Source organism: Aptenodytes forsteri, unplaced genomic scaffold (assembly GCF_000699145.1).
Source record: "Aptenodytes forsteri isolate BGI_AS27 unplaced genomic scaffold, ASM69914v1 Scaffold4, whole genome shotgun sequence".
Lineage (NCBI taxonomy): Eukaryota > Metazoa > Chordata > Aves > Sphenisciformes > Spheniscidae > Aptenodytes > Aptenodytes forsteri.
The window spans coordinates 2,656,731-2,678,476 of record NW_008795442.1 but is presented as its reverse complement, the minus strand read 5'-3'; the positions used below and the strand labels follow the sequence as shown (position 1 = coordinate 2,678,476).

Genomic DNA, 21,746 nt, shown 5'->3' with positions numbered 1-21,746 from the left:
TCCTCCCTGGCTCTCAGCATTTAATCAATCCCTCGGTGAGGGAAATTCAGCTCACTAACCTGTCAGGAAAGTAACTCTGGAAGGAAAGAAAAAATGAGTATAGCTTTCCACTAAGCTAGCAAAACAAGGTCCAAGCAGTACAGGAGGCAGTGCATGTGAGATTTTTTCCAGCAGCTTCAAGCTGCTCTACCCAGTCAACTACTTCCTGACCCACTCACACCGTGCAAGCCGAATGTCCTAAGTCCAGGTTTCTGGGTTTGGGTTAGTTGCTTCTTAAAAGCAAGAAATTAAAGGCATTTCTATGCAAAACTGGAGATAACATGCCCTAGTCTTTGTTGGAATCATTCCCCCGGAGAAGAGTTTTAAATGCTATCCGAGCAAATCAGTAAGTAAGTAACTCTGCATGTACAAGTTTAAATCTAAGGATCTGGACTCGTCAGATGCAGAAAGGAATTAGGATTTCAGGCGTACTAATGTGGGTTTTGAAAGAGGATTTGTTCACCACCAGTGAAGCCATTTGGGAAAGTGCATCGTATTGACTACAGATGCCGAATTTTTTCCCTCCTAGTTTCATTTTATTCTTCTCAACTTCAGAGAGATTGAAGGCCTCAAAGAGCAGCTCTAGTAGGAAAGTATAACAGACATCAGGACTGGAGCTACTTGTCTCATCAACAGGAGACAGCCCAAGAGCCCAAACAATAAGGGAAGACATCAACTGCAACAGCCCCTGTGCATGGACAATCCTCATCCAGACTTGCAAGCCCAGCACAGTGGGAGGAACACTTGTAACTACTGAGGCCAGAGGTATTAGGCATGCCTAAGCAGATAACTGACAGCCTTAGAAATTCAACATGCACCTGCAAAACTTGGCAGCTCCCCCCCCTTAATTTTTTTCCACCTGGAGCTAATGGACAGCCTCACAGGTTACTTCTGCACCAGAGCAGAGTCAAGCCGGCGTGACTTTGCCCACTCTAACCTGTAACACTTCTGCGGTCGGACAATACATTTCCTCTGCAACCAGAACAAACTGTCAGCTCTCCAGCAAGGAACAGCTGTGATGTCTATTAGATAAGCACCATTCAAATTTTGACTTTGGGCCTGCAGTGAAGAGAATTAGTACGGGAAAATGCTACTTGAAATGACGCAAATCACCATGTGCCCTTTATGGTATTACAGGGTCACTGAGATAAGTGTGTGAAAGTTTTGGAATGCATGAAACTTATGAAGCTATACACTTAATGAATTTAAATGCAATCTCGCATGTCCAGTAGTTGACTATTAACATTGAAAACAACTGCTACTAGAAACAAATCATGGGAAACGCTTATCCAGAAAGTATTTGAAAAGTTACAGAACTGCAAATATCATACTGTCCTTCCACATTCAGAAGTATTTCCTTTATTAATCTTTCTAATCAGACTTAATGTTTAAGAAGTTTCCTACTGTGCTCCATGATTTGCCTATAAAACATTGTTTATAATCCACCTTGCAGGATGAACCATCTTTCTTTGAAACAAAGTCATCTTATGCAGTTGATCAGATGTGACAATGAAGCAACACATCCTCAATGGGAAAGGAAGCACGGCTATAAAAGGCAGGCATGCAGAAAATACTGAAATTTAGCCAGGTGACAAACTTGAATACTCTTGTTATTTTATTCAAAACTACTTTCTTGCTTCAAGGTATTTTTACTGAAACTCCAGTTTTCCTCAACAGCCTCTCAGTTTACTGATACCCCAGAGTACAATTAGAAAGTAAGAATTTAACATGCTTCCTGTCAACTTACTGCTAAGGACATAGTCATTTGCATGATCCAGCTAAGACTTGTAATCAGCCACTTACAATAACAAAGAACTCAAAAGGAATCCTGTTTTGCAAAGATGGAAGTGGTAGAAGCAGCAAAGAGGAGAAAAAAATAGCATCCCATGCTCTGATATGTAGCGTCTATCGCATATGACTAAACCCTAAGGTCATACATAAACTTCAAAATGAAAACTTCCCCCCCCTTTTGAAATACAAAAAGATTGCATCAAATGGAAGGACATTTTGTATATTTGCTTATAAACCATAAAGTTCTCAATCTTGCCCCTCTTACATCAATTGCGGGATTAAAAAAAAAAAGCTTATTCAAGTCAGATAATTGCAAAGAACAAGACATGCTCTTCCCTTTGCTTTATTCTAGAAAAGACTGATGTGATTAAAATGAAGACAGATTTGATCTGTTCTTCCTAACAAAGGATTTTCCAAGGTTTGCTTCATCTGGAGGTAACTAGTCTGGTGAAGAGCCCTTTGGTCTCTGCTGTACACCGCGAAACGGACCTATGTGCAGATTTTTCACAAAAGGTATCGTGGGTTTTTTAGAGTACTGATGACTAACAGAATAAGCTGTTGCAGAAAATTAGTTCTGTAGAAACAAACCACCTCGCTTCTAAAAATCATTCCTAAATTCCATTTCTCATTGGAAATCATCCCCAATACCATACAAAAGGTTTGTGCTGTGAGAGTCAGAGGAATGAGCATGCAGTGATTCTGAAGTAACCAAGGGAAGCCAAAAGCAGGGGATGGAAAGCCAGATGCCTGCTTTAAGAAAACCAAATCCTTTGAGGTTTATAAATTCATTAAAGATGTATCTGTCCATTTTTATCTGTGTCTTGTGATAGGAATGGTTAGAGGAAAGCAGGCATTCATAATCCTGCCAGAATCCATAAGGGGCCTGCTGCTGAGGACAGCTAGCCCAGGAGCTTCCTGGCCAAAAAGGCCCTTTGAAGGAAGTCCTGCAGCACTTCATCCCAGAAGAGCAAGCGCTGAGAGGCACAGCTGGGGGGATGGGAAGGAAGCTTGAGTATCTGCCACTCCAGAGGGAAAGGCGGGGAAAGGGGTAACATCTGTACTGCAATAAATACACAAAAGTCCAGGGAAAAGGTAATGACAAGTCTCCTTCACCAGGAGTATTCACAGCTCTCCGCTGTCTTGAGTTAAAAGCAGATTGTCTTCTCTAACTAAGCAGACTCTGGACTGTCTAGGGCAAGAACTGAACTATGCCAAACAACTGTGTAAGAGAGTAAACACGCACAGGATGCTTACTCTTCTCTAGATAAACACACAGAACTGGCAACAGCACAGCCTCAGTCAGCAGCAACGGAGGCAACCCATTTCCCTTCCCCACGCAGCAAACTCACAGGGTGCCACCAACGCCAGAGGGAAAGCAGAGGAAGGGGGGCTGGAGGGGCAAGCCAGAACAGAAATGTAAAACAATGCTCCTGCTATACTCCCTGCCATGAAGAGTCCAAGCTTCTGCAGGCCATACAAACACGGTCTTATTTACTCAACTTTTCAAAACTTCCAGGTCCTCCTTTGTTCTAAAAACATTTTCTGACTCAAATGACCCAAGGTCAGGGACAGCATCAGCTCCATTTAATACTGGAAATTCTTCCAGTAGCCTCTGAAAGAGCAACAAAAACCCCCGAGTGGTTTGCATGCAAAGGAACTAATGAAGCCTGGTTTGCTATGGTCTTGCATACGATCTACTGGTAAACTGAACTGCACAAGACTTTCACATGGATAGCTACAAATGGGCAAGTTGTGATTGAAGCTCTTTTCCCTTGTATGAATTAAAATGCTTCTCTCGAGTGGATGCCCTGATGCCTCAAATGGCATCTGCTCCCACTGCTGCCCTTCTCATGGTTGAAGCACCAGCAGGGTCTCTCTGCAAAACCTGCTTACGGCTTAACTAAAGATCTGTAGAAGCTTCAGTCCCCCATCCCTTTGTGAAATCTGTTCAACACGTTACCTAAGCTTAGGAGAGGGAAGGGAAAAATTGCACTAGACTCACTTCTGCAGGAAACAGAGCTGAAAGTGGGCAGCCAGGATAGTCTTGAGGTCCTACCACCAGCAGCAAGTCAGGATAGGTTTTGTGTTAAGTTATACTTCCACCAGAGCAATGACTGATTTTGAAACAGCTACACACTACATTGAGAGCCAGCACACACCCACGTGTATTTCTGCCACCCATGCTTCTACTTGTTCCACGCACAAACAGCTCTCAGCCTCCCCAGGCACCAGCCGAGGGCTCTGCACAAATGCTACAGATCTGTTATGTCACATGACTTTCTTATAGCAATGAAAAGGGAGTTTAAGAGGTCCAGAAACGCCATTCTTGTAGCAGCTTCTTGTAAAAGGCTACTGTTCCATCAGTAATGCGGACACAAAAGCACAAAGCAAAAATTCCCCATGGACTTTTGTAAACTGTGCAAGTATTCAAATAAAAACAGAAAACAATTCATTTTGCTCAGTGAATTAATTTTTCCTCCAGAGATGAATGTAAGATGACAGGTCACCTTGAAAATAAGTCATATCATTAGCACAGAACATTTTCAAATTAAAAGAAAAAAGAGACACCATCAAGGTTCAAGGCAAAAGAACGTGCTGGAACTGAAGAACAAGACCTCCTTGGAAGGAGAGCTTTAATTGCGTATCCTTTGCTGCTCGGGGGGGCACTGGAATTTGAAGTGGGACACAGAGCTATAATTGCATGGGCATTTGCTAAGCAGGTCTGCATTTGCTAAGTAGCTCTGTGTATTCTGTTGTGCAGAGTAATAAAAAAACCCCACTCAAGAGATAAGCACTTCAGCCTGCATAGGGCTTGGACACCTTCCCAGAATTCAGGTCATAAGCAAAGACTCTCATAAGCAATGAGGGGTGCCAGAGAAAACACTTCCATGCAACTGGTCTGTATTTGGCCGTCTAGCCAAAAATTAAATGATGCACTTTTTCTTTTTATTGGCAAACACGCAATACAAAAGCACAGCAGCTTTACAAATTTCAGTCTCTCACCCACTTTCACACAATATCACTGTATGTCAACACCCAAGTTTTAAATACTGTTACACTTAGTATATACTTCATCTACTCTGGTGTGTAAAAAAAAACCCCCAAACCAACAAAACCATCCTACCTTTACTGTCAAACAAGTTCTCTAGAGAACAGCCAAAGCATCCTGAAGCCTGCTGGAGAAAGTCAGCTGGTTTTCCAGCACAGTCACACTCTGATAAAAGGAGCTTCAAATTCAGTCAGAAACTACATCTCAACTCTAAAATACATTCCCTTCATCCTGCAAAGGAATTCAAGGGACTAGCATTGGGCTGTGCTTGCTAGACTTCAGCTTGGACAAACATTTTAATCACCTGTCAATTATCAGCAACCATCTTCAAATCTCCAAGAGAAGAGCAGCCAAAAAGGAGGGTTTTAGTGTTAATAATTACCCAACATACAGGTGTTTACAAATAGGCTTGCTTAACAGATGTCTGGTAAACAGTATTGATAAAAATAATCTGAAAAGCATTTGTATGCAGCCAAGTATTGTTTTGTGACCTCTTCAGGCATCACAGACATGAGGAAAGAGGTTTAAGAGAACACACAAAATACTGAAGGTTGAATTGATGGTATCAGCTCAAAGCCAGTCCAGCCAGTCCTGACAGACAAAGAAAACAAAACAGGCAGTGGAGGAAAAGATGACAGAAAAACCCCACACCCCTTTCCCCATACATAAGCTGCTCTCATAAGCATCACTATTTGTATAGCACAGACTCATGGTTCCTTCCAGATCAGGAAGTTCATCTTCAGAGCTCCCAACCAACCCGCCACCTGCACTGCTGCAACATACACCATTACCTCCACCTGGCCACCAGCCCCGTTGAGGTTAACTACCCACAGCACCCAGTTTCCGTGCAAACCTCCGCTCCAGTTCCCAGCGGGAGCTCTCTGAGCCATCCTTCTCCTTGCTGTTCAGCTCTCTGGACTTCTCTCATCCAGGAGACGGGGCCCGGCACGCTGCCTGCCCAGCTCCCCGCACTGCTAACCAGAGTGCATTGAACACTCGAACTACAGGGCTCATAACCTCCTCCCAGCCCCAGCATCCCTCACCCACACAGAAGTCAACCCAGGGCTCGCCCCTTCTTTCCAGGTGGCTTGGTCACACAGATGCCTCACACACACACCCCCCCCAACCCCCCCAGCTCATGGCAGAGCTCTCTGGAGAGCAGGGAGAGCAGCCTTTTCCCCAAGGCCATGGCAGCACGCCCTTGTCCCAGCCTCTCCCCCGTTAATGCTGGCACGCTGGACGGGCATGGGGGAAGAGCCTGTCAGCGGAGGCTCAGCCAAGCAGCTACACCCGCACAGGCGGCCTGGAGCACACGCCAGGCTCTTACCTCTGCTCACATTGCCCCCTTTACTCAGGGTAGATGTTTTAACTCTTCATGTAGTCGCTGCACAGAGAGAAGCTTTGAGCCAGGACAGGGAAGAAGGAAGAGGCAGAGGCCAAGCAGTTTCCCCTGGTCTCCTTGCCCTGACCAGGACACGCCGAGTGTCCCCAGAGGGCCAGATGCACACATGCTCTTCCAGTCTGATGTCTGCTGATGGTCGTTGCTCCACTTTTCAGCTCTCAATAAACAAGGGACTTTGAAATTAATTCCTAAGGGATATTACTAATTGGCAGAATCAAAATTAATTGTACGTAAATCTAAATATTTATACTCATTTCTCAGTGTCCCATTGCATTGCATTCATCTAAGGGCTGAGTTCAGAGATTATTACAGACTGCCTTCAAACTGCCAAATGCCTTCCAGGTCTCAGCAACGTCAGTCAGGTTTTGGTCCTTCAGCTCCTGCTGGTGCTACCCAGTCCGCTGGTAGCCGTCCATACTTGCTCCTGGTTTGTTTTAACAAAGTACCCGAAGCAGATTCACACATTTGTAAGAGAAAGATCTAAGAGAACAAGGAAGGGAGAAAATGTCTCATGGCTCATACAATAAAAACAACCAAGGTAAAAACCTAGATCTAATCTGCCAAATAATGAGGTATCATTTTATGTATTTTTTAAACTTGGTACTTTTCTTACATTAATAGCATACACAGCTCTGCTATTTACCAAGATCCTGACTATACTAGTGCCTTACTCAGATGAGTGCTGTCCTATTTTTCATCGTCGGTCTTGTGGGGGAAAAAAAAAAAAGAAGAAAAAAAAAAAGAGTGGTGATGTTTCCTTCCAGCTTGTCCAGAGGCTTATCGGGTGATGCTCTCCCTCTTTGAAATGAGCAAAATAAATTATTAAACATTCAGGAGTCAAGACACTCAAATATTCCCATTTTGTGATTAGAGAACGGCAGGAGGAGCGCGCAGCCCAGCCTTCTCTCCTTCCAGTGGTCCAATGGCAGAGCAAGACCTCCTGCCAAGAGGAGATGCCTCTTCTCTTACTGTAGCTTCTTTTCCACCTGCATTTCTCTTGTGTCTTCCATCCAGTAAAAGACACTTTCTTCCTCTCAAGCAGTCCAAAAAGCTGGCTGTATTTACACTTGTGAAGACGGCAGTAACTGTCATGCCATAACCAATAAAGCACAAAATAACAAAGTAAAATCCTGGCACAAGGTTGATTACTACAATAATTACCACAGGCAGATAGTTTAAGCTGTGAAACGTTTTATGAAGTGGCATGAAAATAGATACTGATGATACTTTTGTCAAGCAGATTAATAAACCCCTTCCAAACTTCTCCCAAAATCGGCAAGCAAGGAAACCTACCTGCAGTTTTAAAAAGCAAGCAAAGGACTAAGACTCGATTTCCACTAACAGGCACACACTTGCAGTGGAAAATTTTTGTAACTGTTGAGACTGAAGTTAGTCAAGGCACAGGAAAGAGTGCAGTTACTTTTTGGTGTGGCATAATATTTAAAATACGTTTCAATATGTTTAATAGTACCCTCAACCTTATTCTCTAAATGGATGAACTGGCCTGTAAAACCTGTTACAAGGAACAATTAAGAGAGGGTTCTAAAGCCACAGAATATACGAAGAGCTAGAAATACACAAAACGCATGTATTTTAAAAATCAGGAACCTGCAAGTAAATCCAAGGTTTACACTGCAATCCTATTTGCTGCCCTACTTTCTGTCAGATAGTAAAGTGCAAATAATTTTTTCCATTCAGCAAGTTCTACTGCTTTCTCCTTACTTATCTCCTTTCAGAAGCATTATCCATTTAAAAAAAAAAAAAAACCAAACGAAAACCACACAAAACCAAAAAGCCCAGACTTTTCCACCTTCTGCTTACCTGTAGCATCTCTATCCAGTTAAGAAATCTGTCCAAACACTTTAAGGCATGTCTTTGCTGCACCATCTACTGAGGCTCTTCCTCCCAAAGCACAGTTCCACAAGGTAAGCCAAGCCCAGATAGGGCTTCTTGACGTCCCACCTTCCCTGTCAGCCTCCCCACCTGCACATTCCTCCATCCACTCTAGCACCAGAACTGCTCCTCTTGCAGCCACACAGAGATCTGGTTCAAGGAAGGCATCTGGCAAAAAACTAACTTAACTAGTTTAAACTGAAGCTGCAGTGGAACCACACCCTCTGCTCAAGCGATGGCAGCCGCACTCTAAAACAGCCTTAGACCTGCAGCATCCACCTTGTAGGTGTGTGGCTGAGATGTTACAGAGCACAACCAACGGAAGTAGGATGAACTGCTCCACGATAATCCCTTCGTGTTCTACCTTGCGAGACATCACTTCTTCCTCGTGGTTCACAGGATAAATCTAGGAGATTGGAAAACCTGGCTGTGCTTGGCACCCTCTACAAAACGTCCAAAAAAAAAAAAAAAAGAGTACTGCGAGTTGCATCAGGCTTGTGTTTTGACATAAGTTACATCCTGTGAACCAACTTGTGTTTAATGTTTAGTTTACCATGTTTTCACCAAGATGCTTTGTATATGTACGCTTCAACAAAAGTGGAGTATAGTGAAGTTATGAACCCGAAAGAAAATACTACCTACCTATTTACAGATAACCTGTGTGGATCAGCAATCCAATAACTAATCTGGGTAACAACTTATACCAGAGTTCGAAGACTTCTTTACGAGCATGCGCACAGAGACTGCAAAAAGAACAAAGAGGGAACAGAGGCAAGCCCTACCCAGGGAAGTATGTCCTGGTACACGCCTGAAAGAGAATGGGATCCAATTCCAGCTCAGAGTTTCAGTAGGGCATCCCCGCCATGTTTCAAACTTTTTCACTTGCCTTTGTTAGAAACAGTCAGATCAAAGTGTGGATTTCTCTGGGAGGGTAGTATAGAGGTTCATTTGGCAGCATATACTGAGGGGAGAGGGAAGAATGAGAAAGGACCTCTGGAAGCACCTAAAAAAGCAGTTCCTTCCCACATCCAGGGAATGGCATCACATTTCTAATGATTGCACTTAGCACACTAATGCTCATACCTACAAGATAATGAAATACCAGTGCTAGTATTAACAGTGCTGCTTCTACAATCCTTATAATAATAAATACTCCTCTGCTGCCTTTTGTTTCTGACACAATCACTACCAAATGTGAAATGCCTTCTGAAAGATGTTTTTTTTCCCCTGTATCTTTCAGATCTATCTCTGAAGATGAAAACATATAGGTTATTATTTGTATAAGAGGTTAAATCCAGACACATAGCATGGAGCTCCTATCTTTAATTCTCCACATAATGTTTTGACAACTAGATAGTGCGGCAAAAGCTATACTACAAGATCCTTTCCAGCATTGGCCATAAAGGCCTAGCTAAAACCAAACTCATTTTAATACAGGACCCTCAATTAAAATTCAAGTGGCAGGGGGAAGAAACAACAACAAAAAGATAAGCAAGCAAGGGTGGCATACTAACATCCTTACCAAGCTGCTTCAGGAGCTGTTTTGAGCTATAAATCACTAAAAAGGAAGTCTGCCATCAACTTTGGCTGTTACAGGAAAACAATCACTAGGTTTATGACTTTTTTTTTTGCAAATACCAGGCTATTTTCACAGAACATGTCATTTTATCGTCTTATGAGGTGAACACCTACTTCACTAATGGTCTATTATCATCACAACTCAAAGCTACATCTTCATATTCCAGTGGTAACTTCAAGAACGCCTCAGGGAGGAAATCACCAAATCGTTAAAATCAAATATGCTTTGAAGAATATTTGGGGTCTGTATTTAGGGGTGGGGAAAGATGTGCCTTTTAATTATTTTTTTAATTAAATCAGCTGTGAGTTTTAAAGCTCAGAGCATTAGAAACTGCTTTGATGTCTCACTTCACACAATATCAGCCTTTTAGCACGGTATAAACAATCATGTTCCTCCATCTTGAGATAAGCTTCACATCATATGAACATGTAACTGAATCAAAAGCAGCTGTCAACTTAAACAAACCCATCAACTCTATCCATAAAACAAAATAACCTGTGATATAACTAATAATTTTTGCCCATAACTAGGCAAATGCATGCTGTAAGCAGAAGACATTTAGAAAGATACAACAGCATTTTGTAACTTCTGTTCTATTAGAATAATCTGTAACTTATTTAAATCCTTTGACATTTGTATTAAGGCACATCTTACCACCTCGCAATCCTGGGAGAAGCAACAGAACAACAGTTTGGATATCTGAAACACCAAAAGTCTTCCTATGACTATCACAGCAAAGGTCTTCGCTAGAAGAGCCCCTGAGGACCCCGCAAGTGGGATGACCCTTTCCAGGGTAGCATATTAAGAGAAAAAAATTAAGTCTTTCCCAGGATTCAGCTCAGCAGGTGCAACACTCCCCCCAAAAGCTTCCATGCCCACTGCTGCCACTGGTGGACAGGGTAAGGGCAACTGGAGAACCAAGGACACCAGAAGTGAGCCAAAACAAGAGGGTGCGGCCAGTAACTTCACTGACTGAAAACACACTTCACATGTTCATCTCAGGCACAGGTGAGCACAAAGCATTTTTTTGTGACAAAACACAGGATTAACCTCCCAGGAACCTCACTGCAATTTGGTGACCAAAGAGAAGTCAAACTGACTTGCATTACACCACCTGCTGTGTTTTAAGCCAACTTACTTGATTTTTCTGACAGCTGGGCACTTCTGTAGGGTTATTGTTTTTACAGACAGTTCCATTCTTATTCAGAACTCGAGGAAGGTGTACACCAGGAATTGTTTTCCCTGTATTTTGTAACAAATCTGCCATCACAGTATCAAGGCAACCACAAATACCCTATGGTTTAATAAACCAAAGAGGAAATCCTGACAGAATATGCTCCACTAGCAACAGAGCCACTTTGTATTTGACATCCATCGACTTAAGAAACATCACTGGTTTTCCTCCTCGCCTAAACACCTGGCATTTATTTGTGATAATGTTATGTATGTGATCAGGTCTAAGATGTAGGAATTGTCTACACTGTCTGCTGGCTAACTGGCACCCAGCCTAATCCAGAATATAAAAATCTCACCATACTAAGCATGTGAGCTGTCTGCTTTATTTTACAAAAGATCAAGAATTCAAACCAGGGTGACAAAAAGCCACTCTTTGATAACAGAGTCTAAGTATTTTCTCAAGAAAAAAGTTGCAACTTACAGCACAGAATTAAAAACCTTGTAGAAGATATTTTCTTTAGTACACTTTAATTAAAACACAGTGGTTTTAGGTAAGTTGAATTTTATTCTGCCAACATTGTACTTTTTAAAAAGCAGTAAAAATACTTCCTAGGCAAGCAAGGGACCAACAAAAGTTCAGAGAAGTGGATCACATGGTCAGCTGAACACTAATACCGTTTTTCAAATTCTATGAAAACAAACTTGTTCCCATGAAGTCCAAATCAGACCCCAAAGCAATACTTACTTTGCAGCTGATATAGAGAATGTTGAGAGAAGGTATTTAGATTTGTCAGCAATTCTGTTATAAGCCACAGCACTGGAAGTCAGTTTCAGACTAAAAGGAGAAGGGAAAGTAATTTGTACTCAAAGAATAAAACAGGTTCTTGCTTGGCCAGGACCTTGAAGAAAAAAAAACAAGGGAAAAAATATCATTCTGTACAGGAATAATTCTTTACACACTGTCAGTCACGGAGCCCAAAGAAACAAACTTAAGAAAGGCAACTCTTCATGTAAATTAATTCAACTTTAGATTCAATAAGAATAGAAAAATGCAGTTGAAAATAATGTGATGATCTAATTCAGAGGTTTATCTGACTGATGTCCAGAAGCACTTGCTGTCTCCTCGGACAGCCATATGTACATGCACTAGTCTCTTACCACTACAATGAATTAAAAAGATAAGTAAAGCAATTAAATGATATTTTAAGAGTCATTTCCCCAGGGAAATAACTAAATTATATTATCAAATAGAAAAAGATGGTCCAGTCTTTGAACTCTACAATGGTCCCACTCCATGAGAATATCTTATCTAGCTACTGTGAATCCATCCACTTAGATCCTGAGATCCACTTACTGGGCTCTCTAAGAGCAGCTAAATGGTTTTCATTACAGAAAGAGCTGATTAAGACTCCTTTCGTTAGTCATCACCCCGCGCTGCATATTCTTTGAAGGGGAAAAAGGTGTTCCCTTAAATCAACAACTAAAGGGCCCCTGAATATCAAGTTAAATACTCCCAGGATTCGGTTTATTTTAACCTGACCTACTAACTCGTGCAAAAACTACAAACTGTCCTTAACGTTAGATTTTACACCAAAAAAACAGCTCACAAAGATTTAGAAACACTTTTAAATACAGAAAACAAAATTTCAGAGTTACAAGGCTACAGTTTATGTAGACACTGCATAAGAAAAGTAACGCTGTGCCAAGTTAGGTTCCATGAAAGCTCGGAGTATCATGACCAGAAGAAGATTTCTTTAACAAAAGATCAAGTTCTCCTTAATAAAGCAGACTTCTCTTGTGCAGATTACATGGGAGTCTGATTACTGCTCGCATCAGGTTGCCTGCACAAGTGATGTTCCCCTGACTGTGACACTAGTATTCTTCCGATGCCAGCATTTGTACATGGGCACCCAACACAGCAACCGCTCCAAGTATGGACTTTTGATTCAACTGTCCATTTTTATACAGGACAAGACATCTGCACTCCCTGGTGTGGAAATATGAAGAGGCCATTTTTCAGCCTATGCTTACAGCAGGACAGATATAATACTTTTTCCTTCCTTCTTTCAGTCAGAGCTCCTGAAAGACAACCAAGTCACAAATCAATTCCCCATCTCAAATGAGACCTTTACCATGCCTCACATGCAACCAGGATAATTTGCTCAATTTGCTCTCAGCAGCAGGTAAGTGTTCCTATTTATCATCCTGCAACAGATGGAGCAAGTCGTCTACACAAAGACTCCTTCCTTCTTCTCCTCCTCCTCCATTCCTTAACTATCAAACATGAAAGCAACACCTACTTCAAGCCTTCAACTGCAAGGGCAAAACTGCCAGGTCCACACCTCATGAAGAGTTAAGGATTTCAGCAGTTTTCAGGAGCACCACCTATTGAGGCATTTACCCCTGTACTATATCACGAAACAAGAGCCATCACATCAGTCTAACTTTTAGATCACCAGTATTCCTGCTGCTGGAAATGGGGAGCCTGCATGTTTGACAGGATTAAAACGAACTTTTCTCCTGCTCGTATTTCTGTTCCTTGGTCTTCAACACTTAGGTTAAACAGTTTAGCCTGACAGATCCAGAAACACTTCTGCAGAAGCACTCTCTCCCCACTGCTTTTCAAAGTTAAACACACAAGCATAGTAACAAAAATAGGGGCTGACCAGTCTTTAAGTCACCAGTCTGGACAGTTGGGGGATCAGCTCCTGCAGCTGCCTACAGCACGTACCTGCTGTGCACTTCAGGCACAGCCTAGGTCACTTGCCACACATGAACTTTTCTGCTACTAGCAAGCTACCCAGAGCCGCAAAAAATTGTTGTGGTTTTTTTTTACCCTTTACTTCATAAAGGGTAACACAAGATACCTGTCTACGCCTACACTACATAATCTTTGCACACATCAATAACATAAAAAAACGTAATATAGTAGTTCAAATTACATCTACTGTGAAAAAATTGCACTGACTCTTATGCTGATCTCACAACAGCATTGAACCTTGGAACTTACTCATTTCAGACATTAGGACAAACAATGCAGGTCAATTCTCCCATTATGCAACACGCAACCACCATATTCTTAATCTTTTAAGCAGTGCCAAAGAATATGCCAGTTTCTGTACACATAAAGCACTATGGGTCATGCTGAAATCCCTAGTGCAGTTGCTAGAGTTTATACAGCTTTACCAGATGCTTCTCAGATGAACCATGAAGACATCTTGCAATGAAATAAGTAGCTCTGAACAAAGACTTCCATAATCTTAGCTTATGTATCTATAAGTGAACACACTAAATCAAGCTGCCGGTGGACCGAACAGCAAGATGAGCAGGTTTTGTTCCTGAGGAGCAGAATTCTTCAGAAGAGAGCAACCCAATAAAAGAAAAGTAATGCTCTAAATAAAACATCTGAACTAAACCCTTCCAAGTTTACAGGCTAGTGTGATCCTAGGCACAACTACGTATCAGAAGTCACTAAGAGGAAGTCCTCTACAGTAGAGGTTATTAGCCATCAATAAAGGCGTTAAGCTAGTTTTGCAGTATTAACAAATTTGATCTATCCCAAACTTTTCTTCAGGGGAGACAAGCCAAATCATGGGATCCCCTGCTTCAGTGGAAATAAGATTAAGCACTTAATTATTCAGCAAACTATCATCTTCAGTCAGAGCAGAACTTGATGTTCAGTTTTTATTATTACTAATCAGGCTTTAGAGAGACCATGTTGTTTGGGTACTGCAAACACAAGACACAAGGACTGTGCACTATGAGGAAGAGTACAGCATGGTTGGACCATGCATCCATGCACTTGATCACACCTCGGATCAGTTAGGAGACAGGATGCAAGACAAGCAGCCCTAATTATGGACAACAGGGATAACTATAAAAGATTACAGACAACTGCCTTTGTAATTTGCCCCTACTGTATTGTTGTGTATAATTTCTAAAAGAAATGCACTTGCAAACAGCATTTTCCACAATTACTTAGTGGGTAAAGAGCGAGACAAAGAAGCCGACAACCAGCACACCAAGTACTCCTACATACCCAACATAAACACCTGATGCTTCCTCCAAGGCAGATGAACCACTGCTGCTTTTACTATTATTTTCAGCACAGCACAGATTCCTCCGTATACAGGAACACAAATTCCTCTCCAGCACACACACAGATGAGTAACTAGAAAGTGATCTTAATTGCTATAAATCACATGTGGCTACTTAGCATAGCCAAATACATGTCTGCATAGGAAGCACTCTCCTCAAAACCTGTCTGCAGTATTTCATCAACCTCACAAAAGAGCAAGTGCGCCAAAAAAAAGAAAACAGAAGAAAAGCAGCAATTACTCATCCCAAGTCAATTCATACCTGTCTACAGAAACGTGCGGGCTTTGTTACAGGCATCTAAACACACAGAAAAGCTTGACAATATTGTAGTCAGGTAAGCGCTGCATCGAAACTGGAGGGGATGACAGCACACTGTGCTAGCTTCAGTCCCACCGGGGCACGCCCCTAAAGTCTGTGGGACATGCTGGTTTTAAGACCCTTCCTGAATGTTGGTCTCAAAAGGTACAAATCTGTGTGCGTGCTATATCTATTTTTTGTATCTAAAAAAGATATATACAATATAGATATATATACACAAAATATATAAACACAAAATATATAAATTTTTTTTAATGTGAGTGTATATATGCATACATACATAAAAACCCTACTATTTCTACCTGGGAGGAAAGTGCAGTACGTATTGAACAGCCTGGCCCAGCGCACTGCCTGCAGAAGTCCCCAGGGCCTTAGCTGCCTGTCCATGAGGAGAGCTGAACAATGGAGACCTGTCACTCCTACTTCCCGACGCTTACGTTGCTTGGCTCGGCTCACAAGTATACTATCACAGGCAAACGCTGCATTACAGATCTACCACTTCATCTAAAATCCTCTGTTAATCGGTTTATTTGCAACTGTTAATCCAACACTGGTGCAGCTGGCTTTTTACACAAGGGACAAACTGCAGTATCAGTTTTTACTTCCGTTTTTCTTCATAATTTTGCTCTTGCAGTGGCTAAATGTTAGCCAGCAAGAACCTCTTCCAAAATGGTTATTGTGATATTGTTCTTACACACAGGTCTACAGTGGAAGTAAGAGATCATGAAAATGGGGTACCAAATTCTCTCCTTCCTTAAGTACCTTTTTGTGCTTTGTTTTGTTTTAAATCTCTTCAGTGTATTCAGATGATCCTGAGCTCAGTTGCTCTGCAGAGCACTTCCCCGAATTCACCAGACTCTTCAGGTAAAACGAAACTCCTTGTGTCTGCATGTCTATTCACATGTGTCTAAAGAAGCCTAAGTCTAAACGTTTTGGACCATAAGGCCATAGGTGCCCAACACTTTCTGACTTCAGTGAAAGTCCAAAGCTCCAGCAGTTCTGCCCTCCTGCCTTTGCACTTAGATAAAGCCACAGGATTATCCCAACTCAATTACAACATTTAAATCACAAAACACCCATACATACTAGGTACACCTGATCTTACCAGCGAGAAGCCTAGCTACTGTACTCCAACACTCAGATAGGTGAATCAAAGTCTTTTTTTCTCTCCAAATAAAAGTGAAAAAAAACCCCAACAGTGTTTATCTGGTGATATTCAAGCAAGTGTCAATAACAAAGGTAGTAACGCATTGCTGGTGCTCCAAAAGTTTATGCTAACAGAGAAGCAACTGCCTGAGATGCACCTAATATGGTATTAATACAATAGACCAAAGGAAAAAAGTGGAAAGATAGAGTTAGTCAGCTATTCTGAGTACTACCTGCCACTGTTGCTGCACTCATGACACTTAAAATAAATTGCTGAATGTAACAGCACTCATTAGATGTTTTAGTGACTTGAACTCTTCTTGGGACAGTACATTAATCCATCTCTCCTAAACTTGTTTCTTAATATTTTGTGTTAGTAGTTACCATTTCATACAGTTAAGTCCCCAACTGATGATTCTAAGAACCAACTGTGATGATAAACCAGTGTACAGCAATCAGTATCCTCTGCACAGAGCATAAATCTCATCTCACCTCCAGAGGCTGTCAGACACCAGAAGGGGACTCAGAGTTCACCCCAAAATGGCCACCATGCTCCTTCAAGCTACTGACACACACACACACCACTTCAAGCACTCCGAGACAAAAGCGAGGCAGAAACACAAAATAAGGACCACTAGTTTACTCCAACAGCGACGACGTGGGCTTAAAACAGACACAATCTCTACCCCGCTCATTCCTTCAACTCTTAACTTGCAAGTATTTTAGCTGTGACAATGTTTATCCTATAATATTCACTGACTGCCAAATGGATTAAAAAAAGAAAAAGAAGAATGAAACACTACTGGATATTTTTAGTTGTTTTTTTTTTAAATAAGTTTCATGACTACACGTCAAACAAACCTAAACTTTTTGGCTCCAAAGCAAGCCTATAATTAGAAACCTCATTTGTTCTGGTAGTCAGGAGAGCCATTTTCCCTGGAGAATGTTACTGAAAGGAAACCCAGGAAGAGTTGTAATGGCCAAACAATGTGAAACTTATTAATAACGGACACTGGTAACACGAAGCCATCCTAACGAGACTTGAGCAGTTACAAATTGCATTTTACCCCTAGAAACCGTTTTCTTCCCAAATAAAAAGCTTTTTTTTTTTTCTCTCTTCCTCTCAATGAAATGCCTCGAGCCACTGTGCAAATTCACATGGAACAGACCTAAAAAGGGGCTTCTGCACCCAGAAGTCTGTCTGCTTTTTCACACTTGTACCAGCTCACCCATTAAAAAAAAAATTCCTACACCTTCCCCTGCAAACCTCCTCTTCCGACAGTGGAATGAGAGATAGCTGGTTACCTTGCCAGGACTAGTTAGGGATGAGAATTTCACCCTCTGCCTTTTGCCTCTCCCCTTCATACCTCCTCTGCTCTTTTATAACCGCTTTCCATTTCCAGCTTTTTTATGAATTTCCTCTTCCACCCCCATTACCACACCTGCAAATTCCACTGACGCACAGAAAAGACAGCCACAAAAACAATGTCATGGCAGGGGGCACCGGGTGCAGGGGAAGGAACTAAGACAGCGGGTCTGGAAGCCGTGAAGACCGAGACCAGCAAGGGGAAGAGAGAGGGAGAAATCAGACTCCAGATGGGGAAGGACCGGTGTTGACAGCAAGGCAACAAGCACGTTCTTGGGTGCAGGAGGAAAGCATGCATTTCTGGAAACTGCCAACAGAAGCAACTGCATTTTTCTTGCAAGCATTTTTACAGCGCCCTGTATGAAATAGTGAAAAACAGAGTATAAACACACAGTTGCTTTTTCCTTTAAAGAGATAAGCAGTATCCAAGTGCCAACCTTCATATCTCCAAGCTATTTTACACTAGACTTCAAGCAGAGCACTCTCACATTTTGCACACAAACTATTCACAGTCGGATGCTGAATACAAGCTGCAGGATTTGCCCTCTTCTAACAGCTGGGATCCATGATCTTCACAGCACCGCCAGCTTCTGAAGCAGTGTCTCCCAAAGCACAGTGGTGCCCTCTCTCGCAGACCCTTCATGTGTAAGGGCACTTACAGAGAGAGAAATATCTCATGTTTCTAACCATTATAGCTACAGGGACAGGGGACATTGAAACACAGAGCAGGCAAGACCAAGCACAGGAATGTTCCCAGGTATTTGCAGTGATCCTCACGAAGACAGGAGCTTAACAAGGCTGGGAACTAACCCACACGCCAACCACAGTGCCTGAAAAGCCACCATCCATCAAGCCACCTGAGGAAGGAGAAGTATTGCGAGGATTTACATCAATGCCATTCAACGTGGGAGAATACAGAGAACTGGCACAGGGAAGGGAAGTGTAGAAAACATGTGCAGGAAGATGCGTATCCCTCCAACATATGGCAGGACTTGCAGGAGCAGGCATGACTGTTTTCACTTTTCCTGAAAGGATGGGGGTGGGCGGGAGGAAAGAAGGAGAGAAAGGGGTCAGCTTTCAAAAGTTTGCAGAACGTCTTCTTTTGGTATTTTCTCTACAGGGAATGGACAATTTCCAAAGGCTTGATCATACAGAAGCACGGGTCTGATCTTGCAAAAGCCTATGCACATGGATAACTTTACCTTACCAGTCACACTGGCAGGACAAAAATATTTACAGTTCCTCCTTTTTCATTTATTGAGTCATTGCAAACACGGAACAGGGCCACACTGAGCTTAATCTAGCCTCCAATACTTAAATTTTACAACAGCCACAGAAGATAAGAAACCTTAAATAAAGCTAAACTTCATGAACAACACCATAGCATAAAGCAGCCTGCATTTTACGCACATTGCCCTCAGATTAAAGTATTTCTTGCTTAAGAAATTGCTTTGGGGCCGCTGCTTGGCCCCAAAATACCATGCTGCCTGTCGTACACGGTAATGGGGTTTATGCTTCAATTTTTTTTTTTTTTAGAAGTGGTAGAGAGAGAGGAAGAGACAAACCTTTAACCACCCTGCAGAAAATGAGCCATCTTAGGCAAAGCCTGAAGGTACTATCACAAGATTTTTACACCAGAATTGGTACCAATCCATTAATCCTGTCTTAGCTGCAGAAACTGAGGTACATAAATAAGCCCATCCCTGTCCCATTAAATGGAAGACAAAAATTCACCCAGCTACTTAATTTCCTTTTTTCCTTCTTTTCTTTGGAAATCCATACAAAACAAGTCCAAACGCTACTACTGAGTTTTTCTGCAGACACAGCTGCAAGCCAAACGCTCTAACCCATTTCTTCCCCACGAGAAAGGGGGCAGAGGGAGCTAAGACAGAAGAATAAAAGTAATTGCCAGCACTTAAGTCTTCTACAAGAAAAAAAAAAAAAAACACCACACTGCAAAACTTAGTATCTGTATAGTTGAGAAAGACACAGAAACAATAACTAACAGCTCCCCTCTTTTCTCTTCGCTCAAGGGGACATAGTATGCATTTTTTGACTAAACCTCAAATACAAACCAAAAGTATCATCCTCATCCGTACAAAGAGACTTATTATGATTGTTATTGCTGGAAGGGGAAACTCACTCTTACTGGCCACATGACTGTTGAAATCTACATTCAGCATTGTTCGGGGATTTTTTTTTTTCTTTCCTCTACAACTCAGCAGCTCAGAGCAACTGATAATAACTTCATGACTAGAAACATTTAGCTGAGCATTTCTGACGCTGCAGAGTCAGCAATACAGATGAATTTCTTCCAGGCTACTCAATACATACTTAAGCATGTACCCTGCAGCACCTCACTGTAGTATTCTTTTGGGAAACACTACTAGAGCACAGTATCAAATTCTAGGTTTTTTTTTTTCCATCCCCCTTTGCTTGGAAAGGTTAACATCACATACAGCGATCTACGTGTTTGCAAAATTTACTACTTATACAACTAGTATTTAGTAAGACAACTCATACAACAGCGTTATAAAGACACACCATATGTGTGTCTTTATGTTTTTAGGATCTGAATCAAGCCCTGGGCCTTCTCACATCTCATGACACAGCAGTTACACACAGCCTGACAGCAGCTAGGTATCTGTTCGCACAGTACTGTCACACCATGATCCTCCTCTGTAACGGCCAGGTGGCAGCCAACACCGGCCAAATAGGTTAGCAGATGAAGTTCAAGGACACTCAGCAGGACTTGCCAGCTTCCACAGAGTCCCTCAGGTTAGTGGGAGGCTGAAACTCAAGATGGGTGAGAAAGACGACCCCTGAGGAGGGGTGCAGCAAGAAGCACCCTGGGGAAGCAGCCATGATCTGATAAAAAGCTGGTCCCAGCCTATCTGCACAAGGTACCCGAGCTCAGGTGTAGGGAGAGGGTGTGCCCAGGCTCCCTGCCAAACTTTGCAAAGGAAGCTAAAGCTCAAGAAAGCTCTGTGCACTTCCTCCAACAGGAGCAGGAGTTTCCTGAGGGGCAGTTAGAGGGCTTAAGTTACAAGCAAATCACAAACAGGGTGTAACAGATGGAGAACCTTGGAGAAACAGAAACAAGGGCTGGCTTTCTGCAGCACAACATAGCCTAGAGGAACGGACATGGGCAACGAACGATGGGTCTTGACAAGCCCCACAGGTGGGCCAGAGGGCACCTGAGGTATCCAGGCTTTGACAAGCAAGTTTATAACTAGGTCTCCATAGCAGCAGTAATACCAACACCAAAGTGCAGTGAGGAAAAAACACCAAAAGTTTGTACAAAGAAACAGGCGCTGAACAGGGCGAAGCCACAGCCAACAGCAGGAGCAGGGGAAGAAGAGGTAGCATAAGCAAAACAGGCTCACTAGCTTATAGTTTCCAAAGATACAAACCACCTCTAGAAAGAGATCCTACACTTTGGGAAGAGAGAAATGAGAGGGGGCAGGACTGCTTAGCTGAAGAAACGTGACGTTTACCCTATATGGTTTAACAACTGCTCTGGATCGGACAGGGACTGTTCCATTTTGTATCCCCGACACAAGTTTTACTGCTAGGAGAGAGGCTGGTTTTGTTATGGCAAGGCTTCCTCAGCACACCAACACTTCGCACTCTGCCTGCAGTCCTCCACTGAAATTTCAAGGCTGACCACAAAAGGGGTTGGTTTGGGTTTTTGCTTTGTTTTTAATCAGTTCTTCACTTCAAAGCCCACTTGCAGTTGATTTCCTGAGCCTGAATGCTTAAACCAAGACACTTAAACACTTCTGAGAGCCTTTCTCTGCCAACAAAACAGCTGAAGAGGCTGTCATTCATCTCGAAATGAGCTCTGAGAGGAGTGAAGAGGCAGACCCCGCCGTACCCCCGCCGGGAG

General features: G+C 42.4%; 1 protein-coding gene across 1 annotated transcript in view; it reads right to left on the bottom strand.

Annotated features, from left to right (window-relative positions):
• The window catches only part of RASSF3 (Ras association domain family member 3), a 105,285-nt gene that overhangs the window by 33,142 nt on the left and 50,397 nt on the right, over positions 1-21,746 (bottom strand). The gene's annotated exons all lie outside the window — the stretch shown is intronic.